The 14413-nt window shown below is 48.2% G+C and overlaps 20 non-coding genes across 20 annotated transcripts; all 20 read left to right on the plus strand.

Annotated features, from left to right (window-relative positions):
• The first annotated feature begins 596 nt into the window (after positions 1-596).
• Positions 597-715, plus strand: LOC143873434 (5S ribosomal RNA). The gene has a single exon (XR_013248143.1). It is a non-coding gene; the product is annotated as a 5S ribosomal RNA (ribosomal RNA).
• Positions 716-1312: 597 nt separating this feature from the next.
• LOC143870289 (5S ribosomal RNA) lies at positions 1313-1431 on the plus strand. Its single transcript, XR_013245073.1, has one exon. It is a non-coding gene; the product is annotated as a 5S ribosomal RNA (ribosomal RNA).
• A 597-nt stretch (positions 1432-2028) lies between these two features.
• Positions 2029-2147, plus strand: LOC143870290 (5S ribosomal RNA). Its single transcript, XR_013245074.1, has one exon. It is a non-coding gene; the product is annotated as a 5S ribosomal RNA (ribosomal RNA).
• A 597-nt stretch (positions 2148-2744) lies between these two features.
• LOC143870291 (5S ribosomal RNA) lies at positions 2745-2863 on the plus strand. The gene has a single exon (XR_013245075.1). It is a non-coding gene; the product is annotated as a 5S ribosomal RNA (ribosomal RNA).
• Positions 2864-3460: 597 nt separating this feature from the next.
• On the plus strand, positions 3461-3579 carry LOC143870292 (5S ribosomal RNA). The gene has a single exon (XR_013245076.1). It is a non-coding gene; the product is annotated as a 5S ribosomal RNA (ribosomal RNA).
• A 597-nt stretch (positions 3580-4176) lies between these two features.
• On the plus strand, positions 4177-4295 carry LOC143870293 (5S ribosomal RNA). The gene has a single exon (XR_013245078.1). It is a non-coding gene; the product is annotated as a 5S ribosomal RNA (ribosomal RNA).
• A 597-nt stretch (positions 4296-4892) lies between these two features.
• Positions 4893-5011, plus strand: LOC143870294 (5S ribosomal RNA). Its single transcript, XR_013245079.1, has one exon. It is a non-coding gene; the product is annotated as a 5S ribosomal RNA (ribosomal RNA).
• Positions 5012-5608: 597 nt separating this feature from the next.
• LOC143870295 (5S ribosomal RNA) lies at positions 5609-5727 on the plus strand. The gene has a single exon (XR_013245080.1). It is a non-coding gene; the product is annotated as a 5S ribosomal RNA (ribosomal RNA).
• Positions 5728-6324: 597 nt separating this feature from the next.
• Positions 6325-6443, plus strand: LOC143870296 (5S ribosomal RNA). The gene has a single exon (XR_013245081.1). It is a non-coding gene; the product is annotated as a 5S ribosomal RNA (ribosomal RNA).
• A 597-nt stretch (positions 6444-7040) lies between these two features.
• On the plus strand, positions 7041-7159 carry LOC143870297 (5S ribosomal RNA). The gene has a single exon (XR_013245082.1). It is a non-coding gene; the product is annotated as a 5S ribosomal RNA (ribosomal RNA).
• Positions 7160-7756: 597 nt separating this feature from the next.
• Positions 7757-7875, plus strand: LOC143870300 (5S ribosomal RNA). Its single transcript, XR_013245084.1, has one exon. It is a non-coding gene; the product is annotated as a 5S ribosomal RNA (ribosomal RNA).
• A 597-nt stretch (positions 7876-8472) lies between these two features.
• LOC143870301 (5S ribosomal RNA) lies at positions 8473-8591 on the plus strand. The gene has a single exon (XR_013245085.1). It is a non-coding gene; the product is annotated as a 5S ribosomal RNA (ribosomal RNA).
• Positions 8592-9188: 597 nt separating this feature from the next.
• LOC143870302 (5S ribosomal RNA) lies at positions 9189-9307 on the plus strand. The gene has a single exon (XR_013245086.1). It is a non-coding gene; the product is annotated as a 5S ribosomal RNA (ribosomal RNA).
• Positions 9308-9904: 597 nt separating this feature from the next.
• Positions 9905-10023, plus strand: LOC143870303 (5S ribosomal RNA). The gene has a single exon (XR_013245087.1). It is a non-coding gene; the product is annotated as a 5S ribosomal RNA (ribosomal RNA).
• A 597-nt stretch (positions 10024-10620) lies between these two features.
• On the plus strand, positions 10621-10739 carry LOC143870304 (5S ribosomal RNA). The gene has a single exon (XR_013245088.1). It is a non-coding gene; the product is annotated as a 5S ribosomal RNA (ribosomal RNA).
• A 597-nt stretch (positions 10740-11336) lies between these two features.
• LOC143870305 (5S ribosomal RNA) lies at positions 11337-11455 on the plus strand. The gene has a single exon (XR_013245089.1). It is a non-coding gene; the product is annotated as a 5S ribosomal RNA (ribosomal RNA).
• A 597-nt stretch (positions 11456-12052) lies between these two features.
• LOC143870306 (5S ribosomal RNA) lies at positions 12053-12171 on the plus strand. Its single transcript, XR_013245090.1, has one exon. It is a non-coding gene; the product is annotated as a 5S ribosomal RNA (ribosomal RNA).
• A 597-nt stretch (positions 12172-12768) lies between these two features.
• Positions 12769-12887, plus strand: LOC143870307 (5S ribosomal RNA). The gene has a single exon (XR_013245091.1). It is a non-coding gene; the product is annotated as a 5S ribosomal RNA (ribosomal RNA).
• A 597-nt stretch (positions 12888-13484) lies between these two features.
• On the plus strand, positions 13485-13603 carry LOC143870308 (5S ribosomal RNA). Its single transcript, XR_013245092.1, has one exon. It is a non-coding gene; the product is annotated as a 5S ribosomal RNA (ribosomal RNA).
• A 597-nt stretch (positions 13604-14200) lies between these two features.
• LOC143870309 (5S ribosomal RNA) lies at positions 14201-14319 on the plus strand. Its single transcript, XR_013245093.1, has one exon. It is a non-coding gene; the product is annotated as a 5S ribosomal RNA (ribosomal RNA).
• Positions 14320-14413: the final 94 nt, after the last annotated feature.

The following is a 14413-nucleotide window of genomic DNA, read 5'->3' on the forward strand; positions in this document are numbered from 1 at the left end:
ATCCTATGGGCTGATCCAAACCATCCAATAGATCAAAATGTGAATATGTTACCCCATTTTTAAATCACTCCCATTTGATGATCCGAACCGTCCATTTGATGGGCGACAATTGATGATCTTGACCGTTCAAATGGTGGGTCGCAATGTAAATTGGTTGTGCCCCCTTAAATCATTCCTCTATGACGATCCAGACCATCCAATTGATGGGTCCCCTACCTAAGTAGGTTGTGTCCTCCTAAATCATTTCAATGGGCTGATCCGAGTAACTCAACCTGATGATCGAAACAAAATTGGTTGTTAAAACGACTTCTCTGAGATCTTGACCGTTCTCTTGATGATCATCTTTAGGTGTTGGATCGAAGTAGGTTCAAAACTCATTTTTCACTAAAACAATGTGCGGGCCACCCTGTTTGATCCAAATCTAAACAAATGCTCAAGACGGGCCCATCAATCGGATCCAAATTCTCTCTTGTTCGGATTCTTGGGAATAATCTCTCTCAACACTTAACGGAAAAGTGCGAAACATGGCGGAAATGATTGAACGGGATTTCGCCCAAGCATAGCGAACTTGGGTCCGGTCAAAATGGGGTGTCTACAGGTGCGATCATACCAGCACAAATGCACTGGATCCCATCAGAACTCCGAAGTTAAGCGTGCTTGGGCGAGAGTAGTACTAGGATGGGTGACCTCCTGGGAAGTCCTCGTGTTGCACCCCTGTCACTTTTTTCGGCTATCTACCACTTTTTTCGAACAATCTTTCGGTTCTGGAACATCGATGCGAACTGAAACGCACGTTTAGTGCGTCGCCTCCTACGTTTCGGTTCGGATCTTTTTATTTTCTTCCGGATGGTGAATTCAAAGACGTCCGGTCTTTATTATGGCGGGGTGATAGTGTCGTTTGATTCGATAAACGGAATTCGTTCTGACATTTCATTTGCGGTCAAATTATAGCGGGGGTTTGTTTAGATTCAGTGATGTACAGGCTATAGCGGATGAGTGTACTAGTGGATGCGAGTCATGAATCCGGTCGGAAGGTGTTTACTGGCCGTGAGCTACCCTTGGTGCACAAATATCGTTCCGACGATAACTTTTGATCCGCCCGTCAGATCGTGGCGATTCTTATATTGATTCGGGGGTACTCGGGAAGATTCATCGCGCGATGACAGCCCTGGCGGTCATCCGGCTTCCCGACATGCTCGGATCGTCCATCCGGTGTCATCTAGCAGGATTTTTTCGCACTTTCATTTAAACGGACTTCGTACGACAATGCGAGTGGAAACTCTTTATTACTTTGACAATGGAGAGGCATGCTGGGTGCGATCATACCAGCACAAATGCACTGGATCCCATCAGAACTCCGAAGTTAAGCGTGCTTGGGCGAGAGTAGTACTAGGATGGGTGACCTCCTGGGAAGTCCTCGTGTTGCACCCCTGTCACTTTTTTCGGCTATCTACCACTTTTTTCGAACAATCTTTCGGTTCTGGAACATCGATGCGAACTGAAACGCACGTTTAGTGCGTCGCCTCCTACGTTTCGGTTCGGATCTTTTTATTTTCTTCCGGATGGTGAATTCAAAGACGTCCGGTCTTTATTATGGCGGGGTGATAGTGTCGTTTGATTCGATAAACGGAATTCGTTCTGACATTTCATTTGCGGTCAAATTATAGCGGGGGTTTGTTTAGATTCAGTGATGTACAGGCTATAGCGGATGAGTGTACTAGTGGATGCGAGTCATGAATCCGGTCGGAAGGTGTTTACTGGCCGTGAGCTACCCTTGGTGCACAAATATCGTTCCGACGATAACTTTTGATCCGCCCGTCAGATCGTGGCGATTCTTATATTGATTCGGGGGTACTCGGGAAGATTCATCGCGCGATGACAGCCCTGGCGGTCATCCGGCTTCCCGACATGCTCGGATCGTCCATCCGGTGTCATCTAGCAGGATTTTTTCGCACTTTCATTTAAACGGACTTCGTACGACAATGCGAGTGGAAACTCTTTATTACTTTGACAATGGAGAGGCATGCTGGGTGCGATCATACCAGCACAAATGCACTGGATCCCATCAGAACTCCGAAGTTAAGCGTGCTTGGGCGAGAGTAGTACTAGGATGGGTGACCTCCTGGGAAGTCCTCGTGTTGCACCCCTGTCACTTTTTTCGGCTATCTACCACTTTTTTCGAACAATCTTTCGGTTCTGGAACATCGATGCGAACTGAAACGCACGTTTAGTGCGTCGCCTCCTACGTTTCGGTTCGGATCTTTTTATTTTCTTCCGGATGGTGAATTCAAAGACGTCCGGTCTTTATTATGGCGGGGTGATAGTGTCGTTTGATTCGATAAACGGAATTCGTTCTGACATTTCATTTGCAGTCAAATTATAGCGGGGGTTTGTTTAGATTCAGTGACGTACAGGCTATAGCGGATGAGTGTACTAGTGGATGCGAGTCATGAATCCGGTCGGAAGGTGTTTACTGGCCGTGAGCTACCCTTGGTGCACAAATATCGTTCCGACGATAACTTTTGATCCGCCCGTCAGATCGTGACGATTCTTATATTGATTCGGGGGTACTCGGGAAGATCCATCGCGCGATGACAGCCTTGGCGGTCATCCGGCTTCCCGACATGCTCGGATCGTCCATCCGGTGTCATCTAGCAGGATTTTTTCGCACTTTCATTTAAACGGACTTCGTACGACAATGCGAGTGGAAACTCTTTATTACTTTGACAATGGAGAGGCATGCTGGGTGCGATCATACCAGCACAAATGCACTGGATCCCATCAGAACTCCGAAGTTAAGCGTGCTTGGGCGAGAGTAGTACTAGGATGGGTGACCTCCTGGGAAGTCCTCGTGTTGCACCCCTGTCACTTTTTTCGGCTATCTACCACTTTTTTCGAACAATCTTTCGGTTCTGGAACATCGATGCGAACTGAAACGCACGTTTAGTGCGTCGCCTCCTACGTTTCGGTTCGGATCTTTTTATTTTCTTCCGGATGGTGAATTCAAACACGTCCGGTCTTTATTATGGCGGGGTGATAGTGTCGTTTGATTCGATAAACGGAATTCGTTCTGACATTTCATTTGCGGTCAAATTATAGCGGGGGTTTGTTTAGATTCAGTGACGTACAGGCTATAGCGGATGAGTGTACTAGTGGATGCGAGTCATGAATCCGGTCGGAAGGTGTTTACTGGCCGTGAGCTACCCTTGGTGCACAAATATCGTTCCGACGATAACTTTTGATCCGCCCGTCAGATCGTGGCGATTCTTATATTGATTCGGGGGTACTCGGGAAGATCCATCGCGCGATGACAGCCCTGGCGGTCATCCGACTTCCCGACATGCTCGGATCGTCCATCCGGTGTCATCTAGCAGGATTTTTTCGCACTTTCATTTAAACGGACTTCGTACGACAATGCGAGTGGAAACTCTTTATTACTTTGACAATGGAGAGGCATGCTGGGTGCGATCATACCAGCACAAATGCACTGGATCCCATCAGAACTCCGAAGTTAAGCGTGCTTGGGCGAGAGTAGTACTAGGATGGGTGACCTCCTGGGAAGTCCTCGTGTTGCACCCCTGTCACTTTTTTCGGCTATCTACCACTTTTTTCGAACAATCTTTCGGTTCTGGAACATCGATGCGAACTGAAACGCACGTTTAGTGCGTCGCCTCCTACGTTTCGGTTCGGATCTTTTTATTTTCTTCCAGATGGTGAATTCAAAGACGTCCGGTCTTTATTATGGCGGGGTGATAGTGTCGTTTGATTCGATAAACGGAATTCGTTCTGACATTTCATTTGCAGTCAAATTATAGCGGGGGTTTGTTTAGATTCAGTGACGTACAGGCTATAGCGGATGAGTGTACTAGTGGATGCGAGTCATGAATCCGGTCGGAAGGTGTTTACTGGCCGTGAGCTACCCTTGGTGCACAAATATCGTTCCGACGATAACTTTTGATCCGCCCGTCAGATCGTGACGATTCTTATATTGATTCGGGGGTACTCGGGAAGATCCATCGCGCGATGACAGCCCTGGCGGTCATCCGGCTTCCCGACATGCTCGGATCGTCCATCCGGTGTCATCTAGCAGGATTTTTTCGCACTTTCATTTAAACGGACTTCGTACGACAATGCGAGTGGAAACTCTTTATTACTTTGACAATGGAGAGGCATGCTGGGTGCGATCATACCAGCACAAATGCACTGGATCCCATCAGAACTCCGAAGTTAAGCGTGCTTGGGCGAGAGTAGTACTAGGATGGGTGACCTCCTGGGAAGTCCTCGTGTTGCACCCCTGTCACTTTTTTCGGCTATCTACCACTTTTTTCGAACAATCTTTCGGTTCTGGAACATCGATGCGAACTGAAACGCACGTTTAGTGCGTCGCCTCCTACGTTTCGGTTCGGATCTTATTATTTTCTTCCGGATGGTGAATTCAAAGACGTCCGGTCTTTATTATGGCGGGGTGATAGTGTCGTTTGATTCGATAAACGGAATTCGTTCTGACATTTCATTTGCAGTCAAATTATAGCGGGGGTTTGTTTAGATTCAGTGACGTACAGGCTATAGCGGATGAGTGTACTAGTGGATGCGAGTCATGAATCCGGTCGGAAGGTGTTTACTGGCCGTGAGCTACCCTTGGTGCACAAATATCGTTCCGACGATAACTTTTGATCCGCCCGTCAGATCGTGGCGATTCTTATATTGATTCGGGGGTACTCGGGAAGATCCATCGCGCGATGACAGCCCTGGCGGTCATCCGGCTTCCCGACATGCTCGGATCGTCCATCCGGTGTCATCTAGCAGGATTTTTTCGCACTTTCATTTAAACGGACTTCGTACGACAATGCGAGTGGAAACTCTTTATTACTTTGACAATGGAGAGGCATGCTGGGTGCGATCATACCAGCACAAATGCACTGGATCCCATCAGAACTCCGAAGTTAAGCGTGCTTGGGCGAGAGTAGTACTAGGATGGGTGACCTCCTGGGAAGTCCTCGTGTTGCACCCCTGTCACTTTTTTCGGCTATCTACCACTTTTTTCGAACAATCTTTCGGTTCTGGAACATCGATGCGAACTGAAACGCACGTTTAGTGCGTCGCCTCCTACGTTTCGGTTCGGATCTTTTTATTTTCTTCCGGATGGTGAATTCAAACACGTCCGGTCTTTATTATGGCGGGGTGATAGTGTCGTTTGATTCGATAAACGGAATTCGTTCTGACATTTCATTTGCGGTCAAATTATAGCGGGGGTTTGTTTAGATTCAGTGACGTACAGGCTATAGCGGATGAGTGTACTAGTGGATGCGAGTCATGAATCCGGTCGGAAGGTGTTTACTGGCCGTGAGCTACCCTTGGTGCACAAATATCGTTCCGACGATAACTTTTGATCCGCCCGTCAGATCGTGGCGATTCTTATATTGATTCGGGGGTACTCGGGAAGATCCATTGCGCGATGACAGCCCTGGCGGTCATCCGGCTTCCCGACATGCTCGGATCGTCCATCCGGTGTCATCTAGCAGGATTTTTTCGCACTTTCATTTAAACGGACTTCGTACGACAATGCGAGTGGAAACTCTTAATTACTTTGACAATGGAGAGGCATGCTGGGTGCGATCATACCAGCACAAATGCACTGGATCCCATCAGAACTCCGAAGTTAAGCGTGCTTGGGCGAGAGTAGTACTAGGATGGGTGACCTCCTGGGAAGTCCTCGTGTTGCACCCCTGTCACTTTTTTCGGCTATCTACCACTTTTTTCGAACAATCTTTCGGTTCTGGAACATCGATGCGAACTGAAACGCACGTTTAGTGCGTCGCCTCCTACGTTTCGGTTCGGATCTTTTTATTTTCTTCCGGATGGTGAATTCAAACACGTCCGGTCTTTATTATGGCGGGGTGATAGTGTCGTTTGATTCGATAAACGGAATTCGTTCTGACATTTCATTTGCGGTCAAATTATAGCGGGGGTTTGTTTAGATTCAGTGACGTACAGGCTATAGCGGATGAGTGTACTAGTGGATGCGAGTCATGAATCCGGTCGGAAGGTGTTTACTGGCCGTGAGCTACCCTTGGTGCACAAATATCGTTCCGACGATAACTTTTGATCCGCCCGTCAGATCGTGGCGATTCTTATATTGATTCGGGGGTACTCGGGAAGATTCATCGCGCGATGACAGCCCTGGCGGTCATCCGACTTCCCGACATGCTCGGATCGTCCATCCGGTGTCATCTAGCAGGATTTTTTCGCACTTTCATTTAAACGGACTTCGTACGACAATGCGAGTGGAAACTCTTTATTACTTTGACAATGGAGAGGCATGCTGGGTGCGATCATACCAGCACAAATGCACTGGATCCCATCAGAACTCCGAAGTTAAGCGTGCTTGGGCGAGAGTAGTACTAGGATGGGTGACCTCCTGGGAAGTCCTCGTGTTGCACCCCTGTCACTTTTTTCGGCTATCTACCACTTTTTTCGAACAATCTTTCGGTTCTGGAACATCGATGCGAACTGAAACGCACGTTTAGTGCGTCGCCTCCTACGTTTCGGTTCGGATCTTTTTATTTTCTTCCGGATGGTGAATTCAAAGACGTCCGGTCTTTATTATGGCGGGGTGATAGTGTCGTTTGATTCGATAAACGGAATTCGTTCTGACATTTCATTTGCGGTCAAATTATAGCGGGGGTTTGTTTAGATTCAGTGACGTACAGGCTATAGCGGATGAGTGTACTAGTGGATGCGAGTCATGAATCCGGTCGGAAGGTGTTTACTGGCCGTGAGCTACCCTTGGTGCACAAATATCGTTCCGACGATAACTTTTGATCCGCCCGTCAGATCGTGGCGATTCTTATATTGATTCGGGGGTACTCGGGAAGATTCATCGCGCGATGACAGCCCTGGCGGTCATCCGGCTTCCCGACATGCTCGGATCGTCCATCCGGTATCATCTAGCAGGATTTTTTCGCACTTTCATTTAAACGGACTTCGTACGACAATGCGAGTGGAAACTCTTTATTACTTTGACAATGGAGAGGCATGCTGGGTGCGATCATACCAGCACAAATGCACTGGATCCCATCAGAACTCCGAAGTTAAGCGTGCTTGGGCGAGAGTAGTACTAGGATGGGTGACCTCCTGGGAAGTCCTCGTGTTGCACCCCTGTCACTTTTTTCGGCTATCTACCACTTTTTTCGAACAATCTTTCGGTTCTGGAACATCGATGCGAACTGAAACGCACGTTTAGTGCGTCGCCTCCTACGTTTCGGTTCGGATCTTTTTATTTTCTTCCGGATGGTGAATTCAAAGACGTCCGGTCTTTATTATGGCGGGGTGATAGTGTCGTTTGATTCGATAAACGGAATTCGTTCTGACATTTCATTTGCAGTCAAATTATAGCGGGGGTTTGTTTAGATTCAGTGACGTACAGGCTATAGCGGATGAGTGTACTAGTGGATGCGAGTCATGAATCCGGTCGGAAGGTGTTTACTGGCCGTGAGCTACCCTTGGTGCACAAATATCGTTCCGACGATAACTTTTGATCCGCCCGTCAGATCGTGGCGATTCTTATATTGATTCGGGGGTACTCGGGAAGATCCATCGCGCGATGACAGCCCTGGCGGTCATCCGGCTTCCCGACATGCTCGGATCGTCCATCCGGTGTCATCTAGCAGGATTTTTTCGCACTTTCATTTAAACGGACTTCGTACGACAATGCGAGTGGAAACTCTTTATTACTTTGACAATGGAGAGGCATGCTGGGTGCGATCATACCAGCACAAATGCACTGGATCCCATCAGAACTCCGAAGTTAAGCGTGCTTGGGCGAGAGTAGTACTAGGATGGGTGACCTCCTGGGAAGTCCTCGTGTTGCACCCCTGTCACTTTTTTCGGCTATCTACCACTTTTTTCGAACAATCTTTCGGTTCTGGAACATCGATGCGAACTGAAACGCACGTTTAGTGCGTCGCCTCCTACGTTTCGGTTCGGATCTTTTTATTTTCTTCCGGATGGTGAATTCAAACACGTCCGGTCTTTATTATGGCGGGGTGATAGTGTCGTTTGATTCGATAAACGGAATTCGTTCTGACATTTCATTTGCGGTCAAATTATAGCGGGGGTTTGTTTAGATTCAGTGACGTACAGGCTATAGCGGATGAGTGTACTAGTGGATGCGAGTCATGAATCCGGTCGGAAGGTGTTTACTGGCCGTGAGCTACCCTTGGTGCACAAATATCGTTCCGACGATAACTTTTGATCCGCCCGTCAGATCGTGGCGATTCTTATATTGATTCGGGGGTACTCGGGAAGATCCATTGCGCGATGACAGCCCTGGCGGTCATCCGGCTTCCCGACATGCTCGGATCGTCCATCCGGTGTCATCTAGCAGGATTTTTTCGCACTTTCATTTAAACGGACTTCGTACGACAATGCGAGTGGAAACTCTTAATTACTTTGACAATGGAGAGGCATGCTGGGTGCGATCATACCAGCACAAATGCACTGGATCCCATCAGAACTCCGAAGTTAAGCGTGCTTGGGCGAGAGTAGTACTAGGATGGGTGACCTCCTGGGAAGTCCTCGTGTTGCACCCCTGTCACTTTTTTCGGCTATCTACCACTTTTTTCGAACAATCTTTCGGTTCTGGAACATCGATGCGAACTGAAACGCACGTTTAGTGCGTCGCCTCCTACGTTTCGGTTCGGATCTTTTTATTTTCTTCCGGATGGTGAATTCAAACACGTCCGGTCTTTATTATGGCGGGGTGATAGTGTCGTTTGATTCGATAAACGGAATTCGTTCTGACATTTCATTTGCGGTCAAATTATAGCGGGGGTTTGTTTAGATTCAGTGACGTACAGGCTATAGCGGATGAGTGTACTAGTGGATGCGAGTCATGAATCCGGTCGGAAGGTGTTTACTGGCCGTGAGCTACCCTTGGTGCACAAATATCGTTCCGACGATAACTTTTGATCCGCCCGTCAGATCGTGGCGATTCTTATATTGATTCGGGGGTACTCGGGAAGATTCATCGCGCGATGACAGCCCTGGCGGTCATCCGACTTCCCGACATGCTCGGATCGTCCATCCGGTGTCATCTAGCAGGATTTTTTCGCACTTTCATTTAAACGGACTTCGTACGACAATGCGAGTGGAAACTCTTTATTACTTTGACAATGGAGAGGCATGCTGGGTGCGATCATACCAGCACAAATGCACTGGATCCCATCAGAACTCCGAAGTTAAGCGTGCTTGGGCGAGAGTAGTACTAGGATGGGTGACCTCCTGGGAAGTCCTCGTGTTGCACCCCTGTCACTTTTTTCGGCTATCTACCACTTTTTTCGAACAATCTTTCGGTTCTGGAACATCGATGCGAACTGAAACGCACGTTTAGTGCGTCGCCTCCTACGTTTCGGTTCGGATCTTTTTATTTTCTTCCGGATGGTGAATTCAAAGACGTCCGGTCTTTATTATGGCGGGGTGATAGTGTCGTTTGATTCGATAAACGGAATTCGTTCTGACATTTCATTTGCGGTCAAATTATAGCGGGGGTTTGTTTAGATTCAGTGACGTACAGGCTATAGCGGATGAGTGTACTAGTGGATGCGAGTCATGAATCCGGTCGGAAGGTGTTTACTGGCCGTGAGCTACCCTTGGTGCACAAATATCGTTCCGACGATAACTTTTGATCCGCCCGTCAGATCGTGGCGATTCTTATATTGATTCGGGGGTACTCGGGAAGATCCATCGCGCGATGACAGCCTTGGCGGTCATCCGGCTTCCCGACATGCTCGGATCGTCCATCCGGTGTCATCTAGCAGGATTTTTTCGCACTTTCATTTAAACGGACTTCGTACGACAATGCGAGTGGAAACTCTTTATTACTTTGACAATGGAGAGGCATGCTGGGTGCGATCATACCAGCACAAATGCACTGGATCCCATCAGAACTCCGAAGTTAAGCGTGCTTGGGCGAGAGTAGTACTAGGATGGGTGACCTCCTGGGAAGTCCTCGTGTTGCACCCCTGTCACTTTTTTCGGCTATCTACCACTTTTTTCGAACAATCTTTCGGTTCTGGAACATCGATGCGAACTGAAACGCACGTTTAGTGCGTCGCCTCCTACGTTTCGGTTCGGATCTTTTTATTTTCTTCCGGATGGTGAATTCAAAGACGTCCGGTCTTTATTATGGCGGGGTGATAGTGTCGTTTGATTCGATAAACGGAATTCGTTCTGACATTTCATTTGCGGTCAAATTATAGCGGGGGTTTGTTTAGATTCAGTGACGTACAGGCTATAGCGGATGAGTGTACTAGTGGATGCGAGTCATGAATCCGGTCGGAAGGTGTTTACTGGCCGTGAGCTACCCTTGGTGCACAAATATCGTTCCGACGATAACTTTTGATCCGCCCGTCAGATCGTGGCGATTCTTATATTGATTCGGGGGTACTCGGGAAGATCCATCGCGCGATGACAGCCTTGGCGGTCATCCGGCTTCCCGACATGCTCGGATCGTCCATCCGGTGTCATCTAGCAGGATTTTTTCGCACTTTCATTTAAACGGACTTCGTACGACAATGCGAGTGGAAACTCTTTATTACTTTGACAATGGAGAGGCATGCTGGGTGCGATCATACCAGCACAAATGCACTGGATCCCATCAGAACTCCGAAGTTAAGCGTGCTTGGGCGAGAGTAGTACTAGGATGGGTGACCTCCTGGGAAGTCCTCGTGTTGCACCCCTGTCACTTTTTTCGGCTATCTACCACTTTTTTCGAACAATCTTTCGGTTCTGGAACATCGATGCGAACTGAAACGCACGTTTAGTGCGTCGCCTCCTACGTTTCGGTTCGGATCTTTTTATTTTCTTCCGGATGGTGAATTCAAAGACGTCCGGTCTTTATTATGGCGGGGTGATAGTGTCGTTTGATTCGATAAACGGAATTCGTTCTGACATTTCATTTGCAGTCAAATTATAGCGGGGGTTTGTTTAGATTCAGTGACGTACAGGCTATAGCGGATGAGTGTACTAGTGGATGTGAGTCATGAATCCGGTCGGAAGGTGTTTACTGGCCGTGAGCTACCCTTGGTGCACAAATATCGTTCCGACGATAACTTTTGATCCGCCCGTCAGATCGTGGCGATTCTTATATTGATTCGGGGGTACTCGGGAAGATCCATCGCGCGATGACAGCCCTGGCGGTCATCCGGCTTCCCGACATGCTCGGATCGTCCATCCGGTGTCATCTAGCAGGATTTTTTCGCACTTTCATTTAAACGGACTTCGTACGACAATGCGAGTGGAAACTCTTTATTACTTTGACAATGGAGAGGCATGCTGGGTGCGATCATACCAGCACAAATGCACTGGATCCCATCAGAACTCCGAAGTTAAGCGTGCTTGGGCGAGAGTAGTACTAGGATGGGTGACCTCCTGGGAAGTCCTCGTGTTGCACCCCTGTCACTTTTTTCGGCTATCTACCACTTTTTTCGAACAATCTTTCGGTTCTGGAACATCGATGCGAACTGAAACGCACGTTTAGTGCGTCGCCTCCTACGTTTCGGTTCGGATCTTTTTATTTTCTTCCGGATGGTGAATTCAAAGACGTCCGGTCTTTATTATGGCGGGGTGATAGTGTCGTTTGATTCGATAAACGGAATTCGTTCTGACATTTCATTTGCGGTCAAATTATAGCGGGGGTTTGTTTAGATTCAGTGACGTACAGGCTATAGCGGATGAGTGTACTAGTTGATGCGAGTCATGAATCCGGTCGGAAGGTGTTTACTGGCCGTGAGCTACCCTTGGTGCACAAATATCGTTCCGACGATAACTTTTGATCCGCCCGTCAGATCGTGGCGATTCTTATATTGATTCGGGGGTACTCGGGAAGATTCATCGCGCGATGACAGCCTTGGCGGTCATCCGGCTTCCCGACATGCTCGGATCGTCCATCCGGTATCATCTAGCAGGATTTTTTCGCACTTTCATTTAAACGGACTTCGTACGACAATGCGAGTGGAAACTCTTTATTACTTTGACAATGGAGAGGCATGCTGGGTGCGATCATACCAGCACAAATGCACTGGATCCCATCAGAACTCCGAAGTTAAGCGTGCTTGGGCGAGAGTAGTACTAGGATGGGTGACCTCCTGGGAAGTCCTCGTGTTGCACCCCTGTCACTTTTTTCGGCTATCTACCACTTTTTTCGAACAATCTTTCGGTTCTGGAACATCGATGCGAACTGAAACGCACGTTTAGTGCGTCGCCTCCTACGTTTCGGTTCGGATCTTATTATTTTCTTCCGGATGGTGAATTCAAAGACGTCCGGTCTTTATTATGGCGGGGTGATAGTGTCGTTTGATTCGATAAACGGAATTCGTTCTGACATTTCATTTGCAGTCAAATTATAGCGGGGGTTTGTTTAGATTCAGTGACGTACAGGCTATAGCGGATGAGTGTACTAGTGGATGCGAGTCATGAATCCGGTCGGAAGGTGTTTACTGGCCGTGAGCTACCCTTGGTGCACAAATATCGTTCCGACGATAACTTTTGATCCGCCCGTCAGATCGTGGCGATTCTTATATTGATTCGGGGGTACTCGGGAAGATCCATCGCGCGATGACAGCCTTGGCGGTCATCCGGCTTCCCGACATGCTCGGATCGTCCATCCGGTGTCATCTAGCAGGATTTTTTCGCACTTTCATTTAAACGGACTTCGTACGACAATGCGAGTGGAAACTCTTTATTACTTTGACAATGGAGAGGCATGCTGGGTGCGATCATACCAGCACAAATGCACTGGATCCCATCAGAACTCCGAAGTTAAGCGTGCTTGGGCGAGAGTAGTACTAGGATGGGTGACCTCCTGGGAAGTCCTCGTGTTGCACCCCTGTCACTTTTTTCGGCTATCTACCACTTTTTTCGAACAATCTTTCGGTTCTGGAACATCGATGCGAACTGAAACGCACGTTTAGTGCGTCGCCTCCTACGTTTCGGTTCGGATCGTTTTATTTTCTTCCGGATGGTGAATTCAAACACGTCCGGTCTTTATTATGGCGGGGTGATAGTGTCGTTTGATTCGATAAACGGAATTCGTTCTGACATTTCATTTGCGGTCAAATTATAGCGGGGGTTTGTTTAGATTCAGTGACGTACAGGCTATAGCGGATGAGTGTACTAGTGGATGCGAGTCATGAATCCGGTCGGAAGGTGTTTACTGGCCGTGAGCTACCCTTGGTGCACAAATATCGTTCCGACGATAACTTTTGATCCGCCCGTTAGATCGTGGCGATTCTTATATTGATTCGGGGGTACTCGGGAAGATTCATCGCGCGATGACAGCCCTGGCGGTCATCCGGCTTCCCGACATGCTCGGATCGTCCATCCGGTGTCATCTAGCAGGATTTTTTCGCACTTTCATTTAAACGGACTTCGTACGACAATGCGAGTGGAAACTCTTTATTACTTTGACAATGGAGAGGCATGCTGGGTGCGATCATACCAGCACAAATGCACTGGATCCCATCAGAACTCCGAAGTTAAGCGTGCTTGGGCGAGAGTAGTACTAGGATGGGTGACCTCCTGGGAAGTCCTCGTGTTGCACCCCTGTCACTTTTTTCGGCTATCTACCACTTTTTTCGAACAATCTTTCGGTTCTGGAACATCGAAGCGAACTGAAACGCACGTTTAGTGCGTCGCCTCCTACGTTTCGGTTCGGATCTTTTTATTTTCTTCCGGATGGTGAATTCAAAGACGTCCGGTCTTTATTATGGCGGGGTGATAGTGTCGTTTGATTCGATAAACGGAATTCGTTCTGACATTTCATTTGCAGTCAAATTATAGCGGGGGTTTGTTTAGATTCAGTGACGTACAGGCTATAGCGGATGAGTGTACTAGTGGATGTGAGTCATGAATCCGGTCGGAAGGTGTTTACTGGCCGTGAGCTACCCTTGGTGCACAAATATCGTTCCGACGATAACTTTTGATCCGCCCGTCAGATCGTGGCGATTCTTATATTGATTCGGGGGTACTCGGGAAGATCCATCGCGCGATGACAGCTCTGGCGGTCATCCGGCTTCCCGACATGCTCGGATCGTCCATCCGGTGTCATCTAGCAGGATTTTTTCGCACTTTCATTTAAACGGACTTCGTACGACAATGCGAGTGGAAACTCTTTATTACTTTGACAATGGAGAGGCATGCTGGGTGCGATCATACCAGCACAAATGCACTGGATCCCATCAGAACTCCGAAGTTAAGCGTGCTTGGGCGAGAGTAGTACTAGGATGGGTGACCTCCTGGGAAGTCCTCGTGTTGCACCCCTGTCACTTTTTTCGGCTATCTACCACTTTTTTCGAACAATCTTTCGGTTCTGGAACATCGATGCGAACTGAAACGCACGTTTAGTGCGTCGCCT

This window comes from Tasmannia lanceolata, unplaced genomic scaffold (genome assembly GCF_043159265.1).
Source record: "Tasmannia lanceolata isolate RefF3 unplaced genomic scaffold, GAP_Taslan_0.1 ptg000003l, whole genome shotgun sequence".
Taxonomy (NCBI): Eukaryota; Viridiplantae; Streptophyta; class Magnoliopsida; order Canellales; family Winteraceae; genus Tasmannia; species Tasmannia lanceolata.